The sequence below is a fragment of the Mustela nivalis genome (genome assembly GCF_964662115.1).
Source record: "Mustela nivalis genome assembly, chromosome: 7".
Classification (NCBI taxonomy): domain Eukaryota; kingdom Metazoa; phylum Chordata; class Mammalia; order Carnivora; family Mustelidae; genus Mustela; species Mustela nivalis.
In genome coordinates, this window is record NC_139026.1 from 41855014 (window position 1) to 41878598 (window position 23585).

Below are 23585 nucleotides of genomic sequence, written 5' to 3' on the forward strand. Positions count from 1 at the left end.
ATCAAACCTATGGATGGTGTTCTGATGGTGATACTCTGGGTGAGACCTGACTTGAACTATGATACATGCTCACTCATCATTCTCACAAGACATGAGGTTTGTTCGCCCTGCTTGCTGGTGGAGCAAGAGCTAGCTGAAGGCCCCTCTGACACAGGCAGCCCTAGCCCAGGCTGAGATGCCACTTGTTTAGAATCTATCCACAGCTGGTCCTTGCTGCTGCCCTACTTCTGTGAGAGCATCACTCTGTGGGTATGGTTTTCTTCAACAAAGATGGCTGCTGCCAATGCTATCGTGGCCTTGGGAACGGCAGACTACTCTATTGAACCAGTACCCTCCAACTGTGGGCTCTATTCTTTGACTTAATTCCCCTTTCTAAAACAGCGGTCAGAATGTATGTTTTATCATTTTAAGATTTTTAGGACTTTGAGCATTTTCAGGATTGTTTGAGGATAAAAAAAAAGGGAAGTGCAACCTATATAAAACACCTCAAATCACTGCCTCTGTTCTAGATCCTTCTCGAAATTTCTAATGCAGCAAGTTTTTGCTTCATATCTGGTAGCCAGAGACAGCTCATCCCTTCCCAGTCACTAGAGCATCTGTTAGAGTATTCAGGCTCTAATGTTCATCAAAATGTGTCCCTAATCTAGAAAACAAAAAGGTTCTCTTTGTCCTCGGGGACTGACATATTTCTCTCAAGCTCTCGTTTCTTGTCTTAGGATCTATCTCTTTGTGGGATGATTGACAGTGTGAATATCAGTTTTTTTATTTTCCTCAGGGAGATTTCACTCTCAACCACTGCAGTGAATTAAGACCCTATGGCTCTATTCAGTACATTCCTTTTCCAATGTCAGAGTAATGGAGTCATAAATAACACCACTTTGGGAATGCAAAAAATTTAGTACAAATGAGACTTGTTCAAACTCAGGTCAGTTTCTTTTCAGTTCGTCTTCATCAAAGAATCAAACTGAATTGGAATCTGCTTTTACCCATGTAACCTTTAATAAGCCACAGGACATAAGTTAAGCACCCCAAACATTTCAGTTGTTTTCCATTGTTACATTGTCAAAAACCATTCTGTAATCAAAACAATAAAAAGCTATCTTCGTGCCCTTTTGTAGGAGAATATGAATTTGGTTAAAATCAGGCAAAGTTTACCTTCATAATCTTTAAAGTATGATGCCTTTTGTGCATGCGCGCAAGTGTGTGTGTGTGTGTGTGTGTGTGTGTGTATGTAATGTGCAGTCTGATGAATTTTTAGGAAATAGCACACCAGCAGAGAGCCCAGAATCTGAGGGTTCTCCCAGTTCATTCTCCTGACACTTAACTTCCTTCTGGGCCAACGTGAGCTCTGAGACCAGCTCTGCAGCTCAGGGTTGTTACTGTATGGATACAGAGGCAGAGACTCTCCAGGGGACACAGAGGGAATGTGGGAGCCCAAGAGAAGAGGATAAACTTGTGCACATATTGCAAAGAACAATTTTAAATATATTGCATCAACAAACTTGGGATCACTTACTCTTTTGTTAGTGAGGAGAATGCACATCTCTGTCAGACTTCCTTTTCAGAAAGCAGAGGTCAAAATAATAAGAGTCCTGGGGCGCCTGGGTGGCTTAGTCGTTAAGCATCTGTGTTCGGCTTAGGTCATGATCCCAGGGTCCTTGGAATGAGTACTGCATCATCAAGCTCCCTGCTCAGTAGGAAGTCTGCTTCTCTTTCTGCCTGCTGCTCCCCTGGTCTTGTCTTCCCTTTCCTCCCCCCGCCCCCGCGTCCCCCCACACCTCTCTCTCTCTCTCTGGCAAATAAATACATACATAAATAAAATCTTTAAAAAAAAAATGAGTCCCGTAGAAAAGAGGCCTATGTCACGAAAACATGTAGAAAATTTAGAGCTGAAGAAGAAAACTATTGTTGGATTTAGGAAAAAGATTTCAGAGCAGTGGCCTAGGCTGGGGTAAAGTCTGGGATGGGAAGAGAGTGATGTGTTTTAGCCAGACCAACCCTCAGTGTATCACCTTCAGAGCCTGGAAGGCTCACAGGATTCAAGGAAGCATGTAGATCTGAAGGCTCCTGCTCCTGAAATATCTCTGCATTTGATAGGCTGTGTTTTGAAATTTTCAACAGGAAGGAAAAATAGCAGATAAGTAATATAAAATCAACGTATGAAATTGAGGCCACAAAATTGTGTCCCGTGAGTCCAACAATTTTGTACAACTATTTTTATGCCCTTATTATCTCTCACCAGAAAGAGAGTAACAGCCTCCTAACTGGCCCATTAATTGGCCTGAGTAATTTTTCCTTAATTCGCATCTATTCGCGTCTTCCCCAACTGAGTCCTTTCATTGTCCTCTAGCCATCCCTTAGATGGAGTTCAGGGTCTTGACAGGGCTGGCAGCACCCAGTGGATGTGGCCCCAGCCTTCCAGTCCAGTCCCACCTTCTGCCACTGTGTCCCCAGTTTCTTCTCCCACCATCTTTGTTCGGTTCTTCTAACAGGAAACTCTTTGTCACTACCCCACCCCCAGCCCCTCCTTTACACCTATTGCTCCATCAGAAACCCTTTTGCTCTATTCCCCGTCCTGCCCTAGTTTAGGTTTCAGCTGTGGTCACTATACTTTTCCTAAAATAGTTAAGGCCAAAAAAGAACTTGAGTAAGTAGTTGGTTGGTTAGTTGGTTTTAAATCTTGCCACCTGTGAAGTCTTGCTGCTATATGCCCATTGCCTGTTTTGTTTTGTTTTCTATTACCAAACTTCTTTAAGAAAAGATTCGTTGTAAAAGAACATTGGTCCAAGGTATCACTATATAGAATTTAGGGTAACAAGTGTTTGTGAATATTCAGTCAATATTCAGTGGGCACAGTCATTTAATCTTCAGAGTAGATATCGTATGAATGTTCTAAATTACCAGTATTTCTGTTTACATGGGACAACTGAATCAGTAGGAAGAATATAAAACTGGAAAGCTGGAGACCTGAGGTTTGGTCTTATTGGTATCGTTACCTACGTGGCTAATGTTAAGACCTTGAACTTTCTATACCTAATTGGATTTAGGTAAATGTATCATCTTTGAAATAGACTGTTGATTTTTCTGACATCTTACATTATGTAAAAATATAATGAAATGGGATGCCTGGGTGGCTCAGTTGGTTAAGCGGCTGCCTTCTGCTCAGGTCATGATCCCGAAATGCCAATTGAATATTACCCCCACCTTAAAAGACCACCAGAGACGTGAGTCAAAGCCAATCAGCAAGGGTCGTTTATTGCAGGTTCCAACCTGGACCTCTGCGGCGCTCGTTGCCGATAACGCCCAGAGGTCCGGAGCTGGGTCGGTGCAGGATTTTTATAGACAGATACAAACAAGTTTCGGGTGGGGCTGAGCTGATTGATTGATAGTTTGAACACAATTGGGAGTCTCCTGGTGGAATGTTACATTCCTGCTATCAAGCATCCCTGTTAATGAGATTTAGGTTTAGAAGTATTTACTTTTCCTTCTACCTCTGCCTCCTTCGGTTTTTCATGGAGGGGAGGGTGACATTAGGGCTATTGATAAGGTAACTTCTTTGTTGTAAATCTCAAGGATATTTGCAAACCAGGGGAGACTCCTACCTTGCAGGACTGTGATCTCTGCAAGTTAACTATTTATCGTTTTATGTCAGTCAGGGGTGCCTGAGGAATGCTACACATATGGAGGGGAGCGGGTGAAGGGGGGGGGGTGCAAGGCGCCAGCTTTTGCTTTGTCCTCAGCCAGCCTCCTGCTCCTTCAATCCCAGCGTCCTGGGATTGAGTCCCACATCGGGCTCCTTGCTCGGCGGGGAGCCTGCTTCTCCCTCTGCCTCTGCCTACCACTCTGTCTGCCTGTGCTCCTGCTCTCTCTCTCTCTAACAGATAAATAAATAAAATCTTTAAAAAATATATAATGAAATGACATACATGACAACACTGTAAGCTACTCTACAAAATATAGATGGTATGAAGTATGATAGGAACAATAAGAGCCTAGGAATTAGGAGACCTGTAGCTAGTCTTATTTACAGTATTAATTATCTATTTTCCCCGTGTACTTTTTAAAAAAGATTATATTTATTAATTTGAAAGAAGGCATGAGACAAAGAGAACACAAGAGCGAGAGCATGAGCAGAAGGGGAAGGAGAGAGGGAGAAGGAGAAGCAGGCTCCCCACTGAGCAGGGAGCCTGAGGTGGGGCTTTAATCCCAGGACCCTGGGATCATGACCTGAGAGCTGAAGGCAGACACTTAACCAATGGAGCCTCCTAGATGTCCTCCCTAGTGCACTCTTATCAAATAAAATAAAGCACAAAATAAGAAAATTAGGCAGACTGTTCTTTTCAGATTCCTTTTAACTCTTAAATTCCGTCAATCTATGAAACTTGAAATGAGTATTCTCCACACAATCTCATTTAATTTCTGAAAAAATCTCTGCTATTGAATCCATCCTCCATTTCATGGGTTGCTATAGTTCAGTGGCTGCCACAGACAGTGTTGTTTTTCCTTTTTTTTCCCCACCCATTGTTTCAGATATGCGTCTTCTACTTTGGTATATCCACATAGTGTCCTAGAATAGAATGTTTAAAAATCTATCCAGGAACCAGGACTTGCCAAAAGCTCTTTGTGTTTTCCTCCACAGCTCTCCAAGATGGTGTTAGTAATTATATTCTGTAGAGCTGAGTTCTGTTACCTGAAATATTTTTTTTTCTTGTTTCCTGGTTTTTAAGTTGATATTCAGAACACCTATTCCCCAGTGCTTGGCCTGAAGGAAAGTTCGTTCTTGGTCCCCCTGCTAATGCTAAAAAAAAAGCCAATTCCAGTTAAACAATCTGGGAGATTCTAATTGAATGGTGAGTATTAGTGTCTTTGAAAGCTAGACCACCTGCCTTTAGGCAGTTTGTGGCTTTCTATTCTTGTGCAATAAAGGGACAGATGCCTGACAAGACAAAAAAGAATTTAGAAAGTAGGGATGAAACATGATTCCTTTTCAGAAGGAAAAAAATCACTTCATTCAAGTACCTGGTTAGTTTCATTGTTGCGTTTGAGCCTCTAAGGAAAGAAATGTGCTTATCCACAGTTGTGCCTTCCATTATTAGTTTATCAAATGGGCCTTTTTGTACATGTGTGTGATCCCTATTAGAATCTTTGTTCTTAGTTTCCTACAAATTGATAAGCATAGCTATAAGGAAATCTATATGGAAATTCTATTCTCTAACCATTTGGTAGTTTTTCTTTAATTAGCTCATTGCGGTATCTCAGATTTCACCAATTTGTGTTTAACTAGATGGGAAAAATACTGGCAGCAGCAGGAACCTTCATCTGCTCCATAAATCAGAGAAGCCATCACCAAGGCACTCAGGTAAACCTTTTTCAAATACATGCAATAAGACATTTGCTTCAGAGCAGGTTACAAGCCCTAACATAGGATTCAAGCATAGGAACTAAAGTCACTATTAGGGGTTAAAAACTGGATGTGTTCTTGCTTGCTGCCTTGATGCTGCTGTTACAGGCAGGAACAAGGGAAGAAATGACGGTGTGAGCTGATGAAAACAGATACCACAAGCAATTACAACCAAGTTGTGGTTAGAGAAACAGACTGAGAAATAATTTTACAGAGTCTCCAGAAAGTTTTGTGCAAGCCACATGTAACCGGGGAACAATAGAATATGCTTCGGGAGGAGTAAGTGATAAAAGTGACACTCCTCAGATAGACTTAAGTATTTACAAAGAGCTGCAGGGTAGAAAGGCTCTGAACCCTTTAAGATGAGTCATTTCCTATCTGGAGGCAATACAACTTCAGCGGTAAGAACCTGGTATCCAGAGTCAGACACGCATGGCTGATATTAGGCCTTGGGCAAACTATGTGTGCCCACAAAATTGTGTCCCAATTTTCTTGTTTGTAAAATGGCATACTAGTAGGCTCTTTTTGCTAAAGTTTTTTTGAGGATGGAATTTGATAAAGCTTGTCAGGCACTCAGTAAGTATTCAATAGTACGTGTCAATAAATGGTGTCTATTATTGCTGTTGTTATTAACAGGTTGTACCTTGGCATGGACTCTGTCTAGTTTCAGAGCACTTGGTCACAGATTGAGCAATCCAAATACTGTAGTCTCTCATAGTCTAGAGCCAACACAGAAATTGCATTTTCCAAAGACTTTAAAGGTTGGGTTAGGGACGCCTAGGTGGCTCAGTTGGTTAAGCGTCTGCCTTTAGGTTAGGTCATGACCTCAGGATCCTGGGATCAAGTTCCACATTTGGCTCCTTTCTCAGCCGGGATCCTGCTTCTCTCTCTGCCTGCTGCTCACCCTGCTTATGCTCTCTTTCTCTCTCTCTGATAAATAAATAAATAAAATCTTTAAAAAAAACAATACCAAAACAAAACAAAAAAAACCCCCAAAACACCAGGATTGTGGTTATACTTTCCCAAATGGCTGCAACAGTATTTCCCATCCCACTTGCTTTTTAGTAATGTGTTTGTGCCATTCCTCTCATCAAAAGGTGGGGTCTGTTTTCTCCTCTTGAATATGAGTGGGCTTGTAACCATTTTAGCCAATACAGTGCAGTAGTAGTGACACTATGTGCTTTAGAGGCCAGATTAAAAACAGCAATACAACTTTCTGCTGGTTGGCTGGAAAGCTTATGCTGGGAGCCCTGTCTGACCCCCCTGAAGCTGCCAGGCTGTGATAAAGCCAAGTCATATGGAAAAGTCATATATAGGTACTACAGTTGGCAGTCTTAAGCTCTGAGTCATTCCTATCCAAACCTAGACATGCAATTGAACAAGTCAGATGATTCTGAACCTAAGCCACTGAGTTACTCCCAGCCTTAGACTTCCCAGATGAGACCCTGGACACCATGGAATGGAGAGATCCCAGCCCCACTGTGCTCTTTCAAATTCCTGACATAGAATCTTTGAGCATAATGAAATGGTTGTTTTAAGCCACTAAGTTTTGGGGTAATTTGTTATGCAGCAAAGATAACTGAGATAGAATTTCTTCCTAGTTTGGCTGGTTCTCCCACTATGGATGTTCCAGTTCTTTTCAATCAGTTAATCATCATATACCATGTGCCTTTTATACAAGACACCATGCTAGAATATAAATGAGCCAACATAGTTAAACAAAATAAACACAACGGTAAGAAGTGTTATGAAAATCATATGATAAGAGCTGTGTAGTATAGAGTAATTTAGACATGGCCATAGTATCTCCTTGGGCTGAGGCAAAGGAAGATTTCATGGTCAAGAAGAGGCTTACACATGACTGGACGAATAAGTGGGAATTGGATAAATAGAAAAGGGAAAAGAAAGAATTCCTGGCAGAAATGAGAAAAAATATGATTTTGGGAAAAAATGAGATGCACTATACCTTAAAATTAATGTTAAGAGTTTATGTATCTTTTTTTTTTTAAAGATTTTATTTATCCATTTGACAGATAGAGATCATAAGTAGGCAGAGAGGCAAGCAGAGAGAGGGGGGGAAACAGTCTCCCAACTGAGCAGAGAGCCCGATATGGGGTTTGATCCCAAGACCCTGGGATCAAGACCTGAGCCAAAGGCAGAGGCCCAACCCACTGAGCCACACAGGCACCCCAAGAGTATATGTATCTTATTTGCAAAATAATATTTATAAAAGGACTGATTTTTGATGTTTCATTTTTTAAAGATTTTATTTATTTATTTATTTGAGAGAGAGGGAGAGAGAGAGAGAGAGAGAGAGAGCACAAGCAGGAGGAGGGGCAGAGAGAAAGAGAGAATCTCAAGCAGGCTCTAAGCTGAGCACAGAGCCGACAAGGGGCTCCATCCCATGGCCCTGAGATCAAAACCTGAGCCAAAATCAAGAGTCAGACACCCAACAAACTGAGCCATCCAGGCTGCCCTTGGTAATGTTTCTAATTCTAAGAGATTTTACTTAGCACTTCATATAAGTTGAATTAATTAGAAATATATTAGTGATGTCTTAGTTAATTTCCACAAGATTGGTAAGCAAACTTTGCCTTTTATAGAAACATAATTTAGAATTTTACTAAAGCTCACTTAATTTTTTCTAAATTCCAGCAAATATGTTTATAATAGAAATATAGTCTTAAAGTTGCACATTTATAGTCCTTAGAACTTAGAACTGTTAAATCACATAATCTAACACAAGAGTTCTTTGCCCTTTCTGGAAATGTACTTAAATAGAAACTGAAATTCTGATGACAAGTTACAGATAGATATAGATATAACTTAAATTTTATGGTAACTAATATATAAATATTCACTGAATATCCTCATTTTCTTTTGAACAGAAAGAAATGGCTAACAACAACCTTTGTGTTCTCAAGGATCCCATGATAAATTCTCATTAAGTCCATTGAGGTGTATGAGCTCTATGATAACTATAATTCTGAGTTTTGGAATTTTAGATTTTCTAGAACCTGCTTAAACATAAATAGTAACTGGCCTGCATCACTTTTTAAATAGCAAATTCTGAGACTTGACATCTCAACTTTCTGCTCTTGCTTTCATTGGGGGCACCCGATCTTTTAACTTTTTCCTTTTGATCTTAGTTCTGCCCTTTGGAACAGTGCAGAATAACATGACCCTTCTCCTGTATGACAAGCATTCAGTTGCTTGAAGGCAGTACCCATACCAGCTCTGTGCTTTCTCTTTTCTTGGTTAATAATCCCGTGTTCTCTCATATGACTATCTTTCCAGACCCTTTTCCATACTGCTGTTGTCTTCTGAATCATTTTCACAATGTCTTTCTCAAAATATTGTCCCAAATAATTATAATATTCTAGCTATTGGGACACATGGATTGATTCTCAGACAGTACATTTTTGGGTTACTCTGAATCTAACCACTGGGAAATTAGAGTTGTTTTTGTTGTTGTTTTTGTGCTGAAAAAAACCCCCCACATTTTAAGACAATTAATTGTATAGCTTATCAGCTTGGATTCTGTGAGAGCATCCCTAAATTTATTAGAAATCCTTAATTTAAAGAATCTTTGAAACTTCGGTATCATCCCAGATGTTAGGTAGATTTTGCTGGGAGGTTTTTTGGCTCAAATGAGTCACCTAGCTCCTCCTTGATCTAGAGCTTTTTTCTTTAGATAACCTAGAGTCTCCATTATGTGCCCATGCACCTGGCTCTGTCAGCTGATGGACCAATCAAGATATGCCTGCTGTATTATCTTTGATTATTCCAATATTGTGGCCACTAACCTCACATAGCTATTAAATTTGAAGTTAAATTAAAATTGAATTAAGTTAAAAATTCAGTTTCTCTGTTGCACTAGTGCCCGGCAGTCACATGTGACTATAACATTAGACAGCACAGACACAGAACATTTCCTTCATTGCAAAAAATTCTATTGAACAATATTGCCCTTGAACTTCATTTGTGCCATCTAGATAAAAGCATATAATATGTGAGAATTTTTTGATATAAAAATGGAGAGTAATATGATAAAATGGAAATGGACTTTTTTTGTATTTGTATTTGTATTTTTTTGTTGTGTTAGTCACCATACAGTACATCATTAGTTTTTGATGTAGTGTTCCATGATTCATTGTTTGCATATAACACCCAGTGCTCCACCCAATACATGGACATATATTTTTTAAAACATTAGTTATTTTGTTATTTTATATAATACCTAGCTCAATTTTTTACAGAAGAAACAGAGTGATTAAGAATCTAATGTTTGTGTTCCATGCTCATGGATTGGAAGAACAAATATTGTGAAAATGTCTATGCTACCTAAAGCAATCTACACATTTAATGCAATCCCTATCAAAATACGATCCATTTTTTTCAAAGAAATGGAACAAATAATCCTAAAATTTATATGGAACCAGAAAAGACTTTGAATAGCCAGAGGAATATTGAAAAAGAAAGCCAAAGTTGGTGGCATCACAATTCCGGACTTCAAGCTCTATTAAAAAGCTGTCATCATCAAGACATTATGGTATTGGCACAAAAACAGACACATAGATCAATGGAACAGAATAGAGAGCCCAGAAATAGACCCTCAACTCTATGGTCAACTAATCTTCGACAAAGCAGGAAAGAATGTCCAATGGAAAAAAGACAGTCTCTTCAACAAATGGTGTTGGGAAAATTGGACAGCCACATGCAGAAAAATGAAACTAGATCATTTCCTTACACCACACATGAAAATAGACTCAAAATGGATGAAAGACCTTGATGTGAGAAAGGAATCCATCAAAATCCTTGAGGAGAACACAGGCAGCAACCTCTTCGACCTCAGCCATAGCAGCTTTTTTCTAGGAACATCGCCAAAGGCAAGGGAAGCAAGGGGCAAAAATGAACTTTTAGGACTTCATCAAGATCAAAAGCTTTTGCACAGCAAAGAAAATCAACAAAACCAAAAGACAACTTACAGAATGGGAGAAGATACTTGCAAATGACCTATCAGATAAAGGACTAGTGTCCAAAATCTATGAAGAACTAAACAAACTCAACACCCAAAGAACAAATAATTCAATCAAGAAATGGGCAGAGGACATGAACAGACATTTCTGCAAAGAAGACATCCAGATGGCCAACAGACACATGAAAAAGTGCTCTACATCACTCGGTATCAGGGAAATACAAATCAAAACCATGATGAGATATCACCTCACACCAGTCAGAATGGCTCAAATTAACAAGTCAGGAAATGACAGACTTTGGCGAGGATGTGGAGAAAGGGGAACCCTCCTACACTGTTGGTGGGAATGCAAGCTGGTGCAACCACTCTGGAAAACAGCATGGAGGTTCCTCAAAAAGTTGAAAATAGAACTACCCTATGACCCAGCAATTGCACTATTGGATATTTACCCTAAAGATACAAACATAGTGATCTGAAGGGGCATGTGTACCTGAATGTTTATAGCAGTGATGTCCACAATAGCCAAACTATGGAAAGAAGCTAGATGTCCATTAACAGATGAATGGAAAAAGAAGATGTGGTATTTGTGTGTATATAAATATAAATATATAAATATATAAATATAAATACACACACACACACACAGGAATACTATGCAGCCATCAAAAGAAATGAAATCTTGCCATTTGCAATGATGTGGATGGAACTAGAGGGTGTTATGCTTAGCAAAATAAGTCAGTCAGAGAAATACAACTATCATATGATCACCCTGATATGAGGAAGTGGAGTGCAGATATGAGGAAGTGGAGAGACGTGGATGGTTCGGGGGGTAGGAAAAGAATAAATGAAACAAGGTGGGATCGGGAGGGAGACAAACCATAAGAGACTCCCAATCTCACAAACTGAGGGTTGCCGGGAGGAAGGGGAGGGAGAGAGTGGTGGGGATATGGACATTGGGGAGGATATGTGCTATGGTGAGTGCTATGAAGTGTGTAAACCTGGCGATTCACAGACCTGTACCCCTGGGGCTAATAATACATTATATGTTTATAAAAAAATAAATTAAAAAATCTAATTTTTGGAGACAAAACTGAATTCAGACAAAACTGAGTTTCCTAGTTGTGTGACCTTAGACAAGTTATTTAACCTAGGTGCTCGTTTCCTGAACTGCAAAATACATTTAATGAATTTCCAATGTGATGGTTAAGCTCAAATGAAATAATGCTTGTAAAAAAAGGCATGTGATATGATAAGTACTGGGTTTTATACTCAGCTGATAAATTATTGAATACCACATCTGAAACTAATGATACATTATATGTTGGCTAATTAAATTTAAATTTTTTTAAAAATGGAAGAAATACTAAACACAGTGTCTTGATATTCATAAGCTGTCAACAAGTCATCATAACTATTATTATTCATAGAAACATAATTTTTAGCCCCAAAGTACTAGTCACAAAATGTGTGCATAAACACAATGTAACAAGAGGCACCTGGGTGGCTCAGTTGTTATGTATCTACCTTTGGCTCAGGTCATGATCCCGATATCCTGGGATCTAGCCTCATGTTGGGCTCCCTGCTCGGCATGGAGCCTGCTTCACTCTCTCCCACTCCCCCGCTTGTGTTCCCTCTATCACTGTATCTCTCTCTGTCAAATAAATAAATAAAATCCAAAAAAAAAAAAAAAACCCAAACCCCACAATGTAGCACCTTATTAAATGAGTTGGACTGACAGAAAGCAAGCAGAAAGCAACTTCATTCTTTCCCATTACTGTCCCTGTAAACCCATTCTGCTGAATTGTTCTTCCCTTCCCTTGGTTGAAATTTAGATGATTCATAGCTTTTTGTGTCACATGAGTATCACTTCTAGATAATTAAATGGCCTAGTATACTTCATCTTTCATCTCATGCATCTAATCTCAGTTTTGGCTACAACTCTGAAATGGAAAGGTGGGCGTGGGTGGTCCCTGTTCCCCTTCTTCCCAGTTCTTGCCCCCCTTCCTAATTTACTAGGCTTCCTCTGGATTCTCTGAGGTAAGGGAGGTGAAGGATCGTTTGGAGAAATGCACTGAAAAGGTCTTCCCTATCTCCCTTGGCTCTCCACTGTCTCTGCCATGGAAGACACGCCAGTACTGGCTCATGGTGGGATTTCAGGAGTAATTAGGGGTGCCCACACCTGTGGCATGTTCATCTGCCAGTCCCTGACCCAAGTGATGCCTCCTACACTCAGTCATGTAGAGTTTCCTCCTCAGCTTCTGACTCCTCAGATTCTCTGTGGATGTCACTGCATCCTTCCATTCAAGGTCCCTATAAAGAAGATTAAAGCTCAGCTCCCTATGATAGAATCCATATCTGGTTTTCAGAATACACACATTTTTGTTCCACCATTGGTGATGGAATAATTAACTTCTTTTATGGTCCTCTTTTCTCACTCTGCTTTCTAAGAAATCAAGATTCTTGTTTAGATTTTTTCATGTTTAAATTTTTTCGTGTTTAAAGTTTTTCAGATGCAAGTAAGATAAAACAGCCTGTGTCACCTAACTTTCGGAAGACACAGATATAGCTTTCTGGGTGGATCTCCAAAGCCCACTTCATTTGTTTTGGTTGGTGGGGGCGTGGATGCTCTTCTTCCAGCATACCGTTGTGTGTGGTGGCTGAAACACATACCTACTGACAAGTCTCTCTTAAGGACATCTTTACCAGTCATATCCTTAAAGTAGACATGATGAGTTAAACCCTACCCTTGTATGTGTTAGGGGTTCACACATCAAGTTTACAATGTCTTAGCCCTGAATTAATGATCTCTTCTCAACTAAGATTGGCCTAATTATACTTTGTATTTGGGCCCCTAATTCTATGACAATAGGAAAATCAATTTAACATTCTGTTACAGTTGTTCTCATGGAAGTTGTAAGATTGATATTTAGGTGGACAAAGTGGAAAGTAGTCAGTTTTCAGGGATTCAGAAGTCATTACTTTGTGCTCAGGATACAGGTGTTGACTAGTACTTCAGTGTATTTAGACAAGGAACAAGAGTAAAAGAGTGCATTCCAAGAGAGTCATACACACTACCTTGTAATAAATACAAGGTTAACAGTATTTCTTCATTAACTGAAGACTTTTCTTGCTTATAAGTTTTTTCCGTGGCAATCTATTTTTTAAAGAAGCTGCCCCTGAACTCTGGCTTTTAATTTTTAGGAGTAGTGTGGACATTTATCTCTGTTTCACTGATTACACTGGGTGGTAAAAAAAAAATATTCAACCAGTGACAAAGAAAAATGACCTCTTATATTCCTTGGCTTCTCAATTCAGTAGTTCTGTTAAACTTTACTCTCTCCCTGTCTGTAAGAGGGATGCCATGCTCTACTACTCCTAAGTAACCATTTTCTCGTTTTCCAGAGATAAAGCCTGGGAGGTAGGTGACCCTCCAAATTAATGATCATTCTGTTTACACATAAAAATAGAAAACATAGGGGCACCTGGGTGGCTCAGTGGGTTAAGGACTCTGCCTTTGGCTCGGGTCGTGATCCCAGGGTCCTGGGATCGAACCCCACATCAAGCTCTCTGCTCAGCGGGGAACCTGCTTCCCCTTCTCTCTCTCTGCCTGCCTCTCTGCCTGCTTGTGATCTCTTTCTGTCAAATAAATAAATAACTAAATAAATAATCATTTTTTAAAATGACAGAAAACATAAAAATAGTGACATAATATATAATAAGTATACATATTTGTGATATATAAATAATATTTTATAAGCACAGACTGATAGTAATGATAATCATATTAAGTCAGAGATATTTTAATATATACAGACTGAATAAACAATGACAGTAAATATCCACTGATTTAGATAAAATTAGTATAGTAACTAAGTTGATAAGATCAATGCTAGCTTCTACTTACAATATAGGTATAGTACTTTTACGTAAATTATTCTATGATATTTAGAAATAGTTTACTATTTTAAATAGGTAAATATTTGCCTTACAACTCTCCACTCTTTTTGTTTAAAATGCCAACATTTTCTCATAAAAATAGGATATAAAACCTAATTTTCAAATTGTTTTGTTAAATCACAAGGATTTTCTATACTTGAAACTCATCATAGAGTTGAAAAATGCTTTTAAAAATGATCTCATTAACTCTTAAGAAAATGAGATTGAATTCTTACCCAAAGATTTGGGGAAGAGGCAGTTTAACTAAGCTCCATAACTGCACAGTTAGGAATAATTATGGAGACTATTGCCAGGATTCAGAGATATATTCCCACAACCCCCCACTCCCTAGGGATGAACTGCAGGGGCATTTATGCCTGAGAGATCCTGTGCCACAGCCCTAGGATTTCATAATTCAAAAGACTTTCAAATCTTAAACCAAATCTGCATGAAACCAGATGCAGCCTACTAGAACAATAACTGGTTGTTATGTGTTTTCTCCATAGTGATCCCTGCCAACTTTGTATGTCATCACCTTCTGGGGCTTTTCTGACCAAACATATCATTTGTACACAGTAATGTTAAGGGTTGGTAGCCATGGGCATTCAGAAACAACTAACTGGTACTAGACTTTAACTCCCAGTACATAATGGATCATTGTGCAGCCCAAAAGATAAATTGGAGCTTTTAAAGTGAAAATTAGCCACGTAGGTTTTATGGACAGAAAATTTAGGACCTACTTACTGTCATCTCAGAGATGAGTCCAGTGTTTGCTGAGTATGCTGATCTCCACTGTGTTTCCCTGGTATTTGCCTCACCTGTCTCTTCTGACATGCAAACCAAGCAGTAATAGCATAATATTGATCTCAATATTTCATACCCTTAGGAGTGTACCCTTTGATTTATTTATTGCTTTTGCAAGCCTGCAATTACAAGGCTTTGACATTTGGGTAAAAGTAAATGCTACAGCAGAAATTACACGTTAATGATTTTCCAAGATCTAAATATTTAATATTCTGGCAGTGTTTTCCATGCTTGAATGAGATTGTGTGAGAGTATTATATTACTTAAAAAGAATATTCATGTAAGGTGTAAAATTCTTTTTTTTTCTTATAGGTTAGGTTAGTTAATTTCTCAAATATTTAAAAGAGCCTAACTCTAAGAGGGGAACTCTTAGATGCCTATCTTTTTTTTTTAATAGGAGAGGCACAATTGCACAGTAATTAAGAATGTGAGAAAATAATGTAAGAAAACTCCAGAGTTCTCCACGTGGTTTTCGATCTTGGCTTTACTACTTAATAATGATGTGAACTCATTGATAAAATGAGGAAAATGATAGTACTGACTTTCTATAGTTTGTTCATTCTACAAATACCTATTGAATGCAGTCTGTGTGCCAGAAAGTTCACCCATTATCCAGAATAAAAAAGTTAACACCAAAAGGTCATTGCCTTTCTGGAATTTATAGTCTTGGACAGAAATGTTGTCTTTTGGGGCACCTAGATGGCTCATTTGGTTAAACACTGACTCTTAAATTTTGGCTCAGGTCATGATCTCAGGGTTTTGAGATCAAGCCCTGCATAGGGCTCTGTGCTGGGTGTGGAGTCTGCTTAAGTTTCTCTCTATTCCTCTCCCTGCCTTTCCCCACCATACTTGCTCAAGTGTGCACTCTAAAAAAAAAAAAAAAAGTTTGTCTCCTGATGACCACCTCATTTGGTTTTATTCTAAATTTAGTAATGAATTTTGAATTATTGAATTATTTACACTCTGGTCATTGATAACAAACTAAAATGCTTAGAATGAATGGAAATGAATAAATACTAATTTATTATGCAATGGGTTGAGGGGAATAATATATAAAAACTTAAAGTAAAAAGGATAAAAAGGAAGATTGTAGGTAAATGTTATGGATAGAGGAGTAAATAAAATATAAGAAGGGATTTGTGTGAGATATTATAAATGAGTGCATTTTTAATTTAATAAATGGAAAAACCATAAGGAAAGCATTCAACAGATTTGAGATCTATGCTATCATAGCAAAAGTGGAAAGTAAATATTCTTTTGACTTTGACAAGCTGAGATTAAGAGAGACTTAACATCAGTCAAGATCACAGAGAGTCCAAAAGTGAATCTTTTGATTTCAAGCAGTGCATTTGGAAATAAAAGAAATATGTATTTGAAGAAGGAAAGAAATTATAAAAAAGCAAGCTTTTCATGAAATTGGCTGCTTGATAATTTGGAAAAATTAAAGAACATGAATGAGTCTTTAAAAGTTCATGTAGCTGAGCTATATTACATTTCAAATTCAAAAACTTCTCTCCTCTCTGTTCCTTTTCCAAGCCTGGTTGCCAGGAGAAAAAGTTAAATGCTTTGTATCCTGGTCTCTTAACCATTCAGACATTGTATCATGTTATTAACTATATACAAAAATTAAAATATAGGGGTATAAACCATTATTTTAAAAAATCAAATTATACTGCTTAAATGAACCTATTTTTAAAAGTGGTTCCAATTTAAAAAAAAAAGTTCCAGTGTCAATTATAAAGTAGTTTTGAGTGAATCAAGGAACTTACTATTTAAACACACCCCAGGGTGAACTAATTTTAATTGAGTAAATTTGTTTTGTTATATGTGAGATTTAGGGGAGTAAACTACTAAATTCTTTTGAACATTGGTTGGAGAATTATGAATAAATTGTAAATATTATGTTTGAAGAGCCTTTCTTTCCTAGAGGTATTCTGCCTATTTTGCTTCTGTGGAGCTGTTCTGATGGGAAAAGAGCCCCAGAATTTCACACCCTGAAGAGATGTCAGGCTCCTTCTCCTCCTGCATTGTACAAATAGGCAGCCCTCATTAATGAGACTGCCTCTTGAGAAGGAAAAGGCTTCAGCCTTCCAAATATCAATTACAAACCCTGCTTAGGACCCTACTAATTCTCCAGGCTGCTTAAACATCATCAATCAAAAAAAAAAATTATGACACTGAATTATAAATATTTTTTAGTTGGTAAAATATGGAGATGGTAATATGATCCTTGGACAGTTAATCCTATGACAATAGGATTACATGTGCTATGTGATTAGATATGTAGAGGGCAAAATTGAGAAAGACAAGGTCAAAATACTTTGACACTTTGAAAGTCTAGGGAATACTTCTGTGTTGTTTGGGGCATTTAAATAGATACAGAGGTATAATTACAGAAGTCTGTAAATAACTTTCTATTAGGGGAGCAAAATGGTAACCTTTTGCTATCTTCTAAAGTAATATATGAGAGACTCTAAAATGAGCCATTTTCTGCTGGGTGAAAAGAAATCTTATGAAGCACACTGAGAACCTATACAAAGAATTTTGTAACTAGCAGAGATGATGTAGAGAGAGAGAGCCACTTGTGAAGATTAATCTCAAGATGTTCTGGGATGGATTTTTGAAGTGATTGAATGCTGGTAAATGCTCAAGTAAAAATTGTTCAAGTGCCATTTCAGCTACCTTTGATTAAAGTACATGCAAGAACTGTGTATAAATTAGACATAAATACATACTTTGTAGCCATGTGGCCTACCTCCAAACCCTGATGAATAAATGGGAATACTTAAAGTAAGTGACATTTGGGGGGAAAATAATTAGAAGAGTTTTTGGTACTGGAAACAAATAAAGACATAGACCAAAATAATTTGCACTTAGTAAAAATACACCCAATACTTTATAGATGGTGTTAATCTCTGTTTCAATGATAGGTCTTCAAACTGCATTATAAAATGCAGTGAGCCATTCATTTCATGGAGACTTGCTGGATAACTAATCCTGAATGAACTGCAACATGATAGAAATACAGGAAGTTTCTGTCCTTGGCCCAATATTTAAAAGTATTGACTTCAGAATGAGGAAAGTTTCATAAAGGAAACTGGGACTGCATTGTTTTTGGAAATGGAGTTTGAACAAATGCTCCAAAAATATACCAACTCTTTTTTTTTTTCCAAAGATTTATTAATTTATTTTAGACAGAGAGAAGAGTGGGTGAGTGGGGGAATGGGCAAAGGGAGAGAGAGAGAGAGAGGAGCCTCAAGCAGAGTCCGTGCTGAGTGTGGAGCTTGATACGGGCTCAATCCCAGAACTGCAAGATCATGACCTGAGCCGAAATCAAGATTTGGCCATTCAACCGACTGAACCACCCAGGCACCCCAAAATGTACCAGTTCTTAGCCCTTCACCCAGTATTCAAAGAACTTCAAAACATGGTCCAAGCCTACTTCTCATTTCTGTTTACCTGCGCATCCCCTGTATCCTGAACGTGTCTTACAGAATAGGACACATTGTCTATTGGACATACCCCACAATTGTCTGTTTGTCTGTTGTACATAACCCACAATTCTTACCTCCATGTATTTGTTTATATATGGTCCACTGGCATGCCCAAGCTATCTATGATCCTACTGAAAAGTCCCTCCATCAGGAGTTCTGGTTGAATCATCTCCAGCTACTCCTGTGGCTTAGCGCTGTCTACTTGTTTTATAGTAATTTGTGAGTACACTGTACATACCTGCTAGACTTCTTGAGGATAGAGTCTTTCTGTGATTGATTCCAGGCTTTATGGTAACTATAACAACATTACTTTCATAAAGAAGACTCATCATAAGTATGTACTAAATAAATGCTTGAATTAACAATTAGAAGATCTGTTACAAAACATATTTGGGGGAAAATACAAATTTTCACTTGTCCCTTACTGAATTAGTTATTTCTTGCTATACAGCAAATTACCATAAAACTTAGCATCTTAAAGCAACATTCAGAAATCCTGGCATGGCTTCATTGGGTCCTCTGAGTGAGGGTCTCTCACAAGGCTGGAATTACGGTGTCAGTGAAGTCTTGACCGGGGAATGTCACTGGACTGAGCTTAGCCTCAGTTCCTTACTGTCTCTTGGCTAGTGACTTGCCACTTGGGCTTCTCCAGCATGAAAGCTTGTTTCATCAAAGCATACAAGCAGAGAAGGCAATGGAATCTGCAGCCAAGACAGAAGTCAGAGCCTTGTGTAACCTAATCATGGAAGTGACATCCCACTCACCTTTGCTGTATTCTATTGGTTAGAAGTAAGTCTTTGGTCCTATCACATTCAAGTGGAGAGGATTACACAACGGCATAAATACCAGGGGGTGAGGATCAATGGGGCCATCTTGGAAGCACCTACTACATTTACTGAAAGGTTTTGTGCACACTATGTATTTTAAAGTTCTTTTCTTTATACTATAGCTTGCTTTATATCAGACTTCTGAGTTTACAAAGCTTGTCAATTCTTTGAGGTCCAGATCAAATTCTACCTTCTCATTAAAGTCTTTTTTGACTCCATATATTGAGGTTAATTCCTCCTTTCATTATTAACCCATAATACTTTGTACGCTTTTTTGTGGTTCACATTTTATTTTGAATTCACCATGATAAATATGGTCAATTCACCTGCCATAATGGATTTCCTATAGATAAGGGGGAAAACATACAATATGTAGATTAGCAGACTTATTTTCTAAAGGTTTTTCTAAAGGTCTTTAATAAAGGCTATGTTTCTTGCAAGTAGTATTATAGCTTGAGTGAAAAGATAAAGATAATGGGAAATAAGTTTCAGAGAAGCTACAAGAGTTGAAAAAACATTGTCATTTATCTTATAAAATTTAGAATTAAGAGAAATAATCCAGAAGTGACACCTAACACAGTGCCTGCCATACAGGTGGAGTTCAGCCAATGGTTGATGCCTTCCTTTTTACTTTTTCACTTTTGTTTTCTCTCCTTCCAAACATTACCTGCCCATGCCGTGCACTCGCATGCGCGCGTGTGCGCGCACACACACACACACATAGTTTGAAATGTTGCTTGAATTATGCCAGAATTTGTCACATCATTTATTTAATCATTCAATTTGAAAACTCAAGTTTTCAAATAACTTTTGAGCATCTTCTAGTAACAGGCATTATTCTAGGTATTAGAAATATAGCAGTGAGCAAATTGAAAAGAGTATCTTTTCTTTTAGTGGAGCTTTCATTTAAATAAAGGGAGGTAGGTAATAACTAATTGAGGCAGATGGCAAAAAGTACTATGAAGAAAAATAAAGCAGGGAAGGTGACAGGATGATGAGGTGGATACTGTTTTATGCAGAACAATAATGTGACTTTCAGTATAAACATGAAGGAAGTGAGTGTTTAAACCATGTGAATATCTGGTGTAAGAAAGTTCCAGGAGGATGGAAGAACAAATACAAAAACCTTGTAGGGGAAGCATTATTGGTGTTGGAGCAACAGCAAGGAAGTCAGCAGACCTAGAATGGAATAAACCAGGGAGAAATGGTAAGAAACAAGTTAGGTGGGTAGCTTGGGAGTAAAGAGTTAGGAGATAGAGCAGATCATGTAGAACCCTGAGGCTCATAGTCAAGACAAAGTCTTTAGTCTTCGTAAGAAAAGGACCCTTACTGGAGTTCTCAGGGGAATAATATGGCCTAAAGAATCACTCTAGCTGTCCTATAAGGAGTAGAATTTAGGAGGCAGAGATGGAAGGAGAGAGACCAGTAAATAGGCTACTCCAGCCCCTCCAGGGAAAGGTGATGGAAGGTTAAAGTAGAAACAATAGGATTTGCTGATTTATTGCATGTGGGCTATAAGAAAAACGGAGAAGTAAAAGCTGCCTGCTAGATTTTGGCTCTAGATGACTAGGACAATGGTGTTACTATTATCTGAGATAGGGAAGACTTCAAGGGGAGCTGGTTCAGTGGGGGGTGAGAATCAACAGCTTAGTTTTGGACATGCTACAGTTGAGATACCTTTTGGACACTTAAGTTGAGATTTCTGGTGGGAAGTTAGCTCTATGGAATTTAGGAGAGAAGTTGGGTTCTGCAAATTTGGGAGTCATTAGCATGTGGATGGCATCTGAGAGATCAACCAGGGCCTAATGTGGACCGAGGAGAGAGGAGTCCTGGGGCCAAGTCCTGTAGCTCCCCAGTGATGAGAAGGCCTCCTTCAACTGGAATGGTGTATCCATTTCAATAATTCTTTGGCAGAGCTGCAAGCTTTTAGTTCTCCAGAGGAGGAGGGCTCCCTGCCTACTCAGTCTGCTGATGGGAGGCGCTTTCTCCTGGGAGGATGGAAGCAAAGTAGGGTGAGAAAGAGCCTGAGGCAAAACCTCAGCACAGGGGACCTGTAAAGGGGAATTATGTGGGTTGCTATAAGATTTTTGTGAAGATCAGCCTCAGGCGCTGAGAACCCTTATAGGTTGGCTGAGATGGTAAATGGAAGTGAATACCCAGCAGCCTGCATTTTTTACAGTATGTAAAAAAAAATAAGCATTACTGGCCGTATTTGTGAGAACAAAAATGGGAGACAATAAAAAGCTTTAAAAGTAACAGTAAAACTTAGAGTAAAACCTAAGATAAAATAGTAAAGTAATGATTAAATGATACAGAAACTAGGTTCAATAACTGACCCCTTCTCCACCCGCCCCCACACACAAAAGTGAAAACATGAGTTAAAAGAAATTGGAAGGCAGCAAGCAGGCCATGAGCTAAGAGCAATTAAGATAAAATAAAATTTAAAGCTGAAGGTCAGAAAGAACAAAAGAATAACCCAAACAAGCTGAAGTTATAAAAAAAAAAAAAAAAGGAAAAGAAAAAAGAAGAAAAAGAATGTAAACTATGATTTCAAAGCCCAGGGGGTTAGCTAATCAACACCTTTCTCCTTCTATGGACTGGGATCCACAGGCAGCTAGCTGCCTGCTGGGCAGAACAGGAGCCTTGACTTTTCTCTGCATATCCCTTCTGTCTGATTACCATCTTTTCTCCTGGGTTCCGTAGCTCATATTCTCCTCACTCTACCACAGGAATGTGTTGCTGGTAGCCATTGCTCTCAGTTGTGGCTGTACCCTCTGGCTATGACTGATGGAGTAGAGATGAGCACCAGATCCAAATTAGATCAAGCAGTTTCTTTCCTAGAAAGCTGAGTTTGTGACCAAAACTCAGTTAAGGCTGACTTCTTTAATGATGTTGATGATGATGATAATAATAATAATAAAAGTAATAAATAATATTTTTGAAGATGTATATGATAGTAATCTTTAAATATGTTTTCTCAGTTAAACTGACATCAGAGAGGTTAAATAACTTCCCCAATGTCATGCAGCCTAAATGGCAGAGTTAGGATTTAGACTTACCCAGTCTGTCTCTGGATCCCATGATCTTAGCTTCCATGCATACGGACTCTTTTGAACAGAGAAGATAGAAACTTGGGAACTGTGGGATGGCCATTTTTTGCCCACGGGAGCAGAGAGCAAAGAATAAATTGGCACTAACATGCATAAAGGAACCAACATGAGAGAGGGAGTTCCCTGAGCTTCTCTTTTGAGTCTAGGCTGTGTTCTACTACATGTCACAAACAATGCCTGCTTCACCATAAAATTTCCCCATTTTGGGTTAAGCTAATTTCTGGAACTTTGCAACCAAGTATTCTAACTAATAATGGTACCGTTTCTTGACATGGACAAGAAAGGACCTCAAAGCTCCAAGCTTCCCTTGTTTGCCATGCTTCTCCTGTTTGAGAAAAAAAAAAAAAAAAAAAGTGGCCTCTCCTGTTTGGCACCCAGTCCCCTTTCTTTGTCACTCTTTTCCCAAACTGTGGGTCTTTTGAGTACAAAGACAGTTAATGCACTTTGTATGTGTGTGCTCGTAAAAGCACTTTAGATATTTTGCAAATGCCATGTCTTAATAGAGTGTTTTTTTAGGTAAATTGTTATGATAATGTTTATATATTTCCTTACACAAATGTAGCTTCTTTCCTTACACAAATGTAGCTTCTTCTTAAAGTATATACTGGGAATGATTAAAAGTCTATCTTCCCTTGGGATGCCTGTGTGGCTCAGTTGGTTTAGCATCTGCCTTAGGCTTGGGTCATGATCCTGGGATCCTGAGATCCAGACCACATATGGCTTCCTGCTCAGCAAGCAGTCTGCTTCTTCCTCTCTCTCTGCCCCTCCCTCTGCTCCTGTGCTCCCTCTCTCTCAAATAAATAAATAAAATCTTTAAAAAAAAAAAAAGTCTGTCTTCACAAAATCAAAAGGTCACATATTATATGATCTCATTTCTATGAAATTTCCAGAATAAGTAAATCCTTAGAGCTAGAAAACAGGCTGGTAGGGACTGCAGGAAGGAGGAAATGGTGAGTATACTAAATTCTTGGAATTTCTTATTTTATAATGGTTAATTTTCTACAATGCAAATTTTAATTCAATTATTTACAAAAT

The 23585-nt window shown here is 38.5% G+C and overlaps 1 long non-coding RNA gene across 2 annotated transcripts in view; it reads left to right on the forward strand.

Annotated features, from left to right (window-relative positions):
* LOC309869404 overlaps window positions 1-23585 on the forward strand; it is a 209811-nt gene that overhangs the window by 113754 nt on the left and 72472 nt on the right. The window contains exons 3-4 of one of the 2 annotated variants that reach the window (XR_014314165.1): window positions 5285-5359; window positions 8290-8379. This is a non-coding gene — a long non-coding RNA (uncharacterized lncRNA). Of the gene's footprint in view, window positions 1-5284; window positions 5360-8289; window positions 8380-23585 lie in introns of those variants that run through there. The other variant, XR_014314164.1, reaches the window with a different exon arrangement.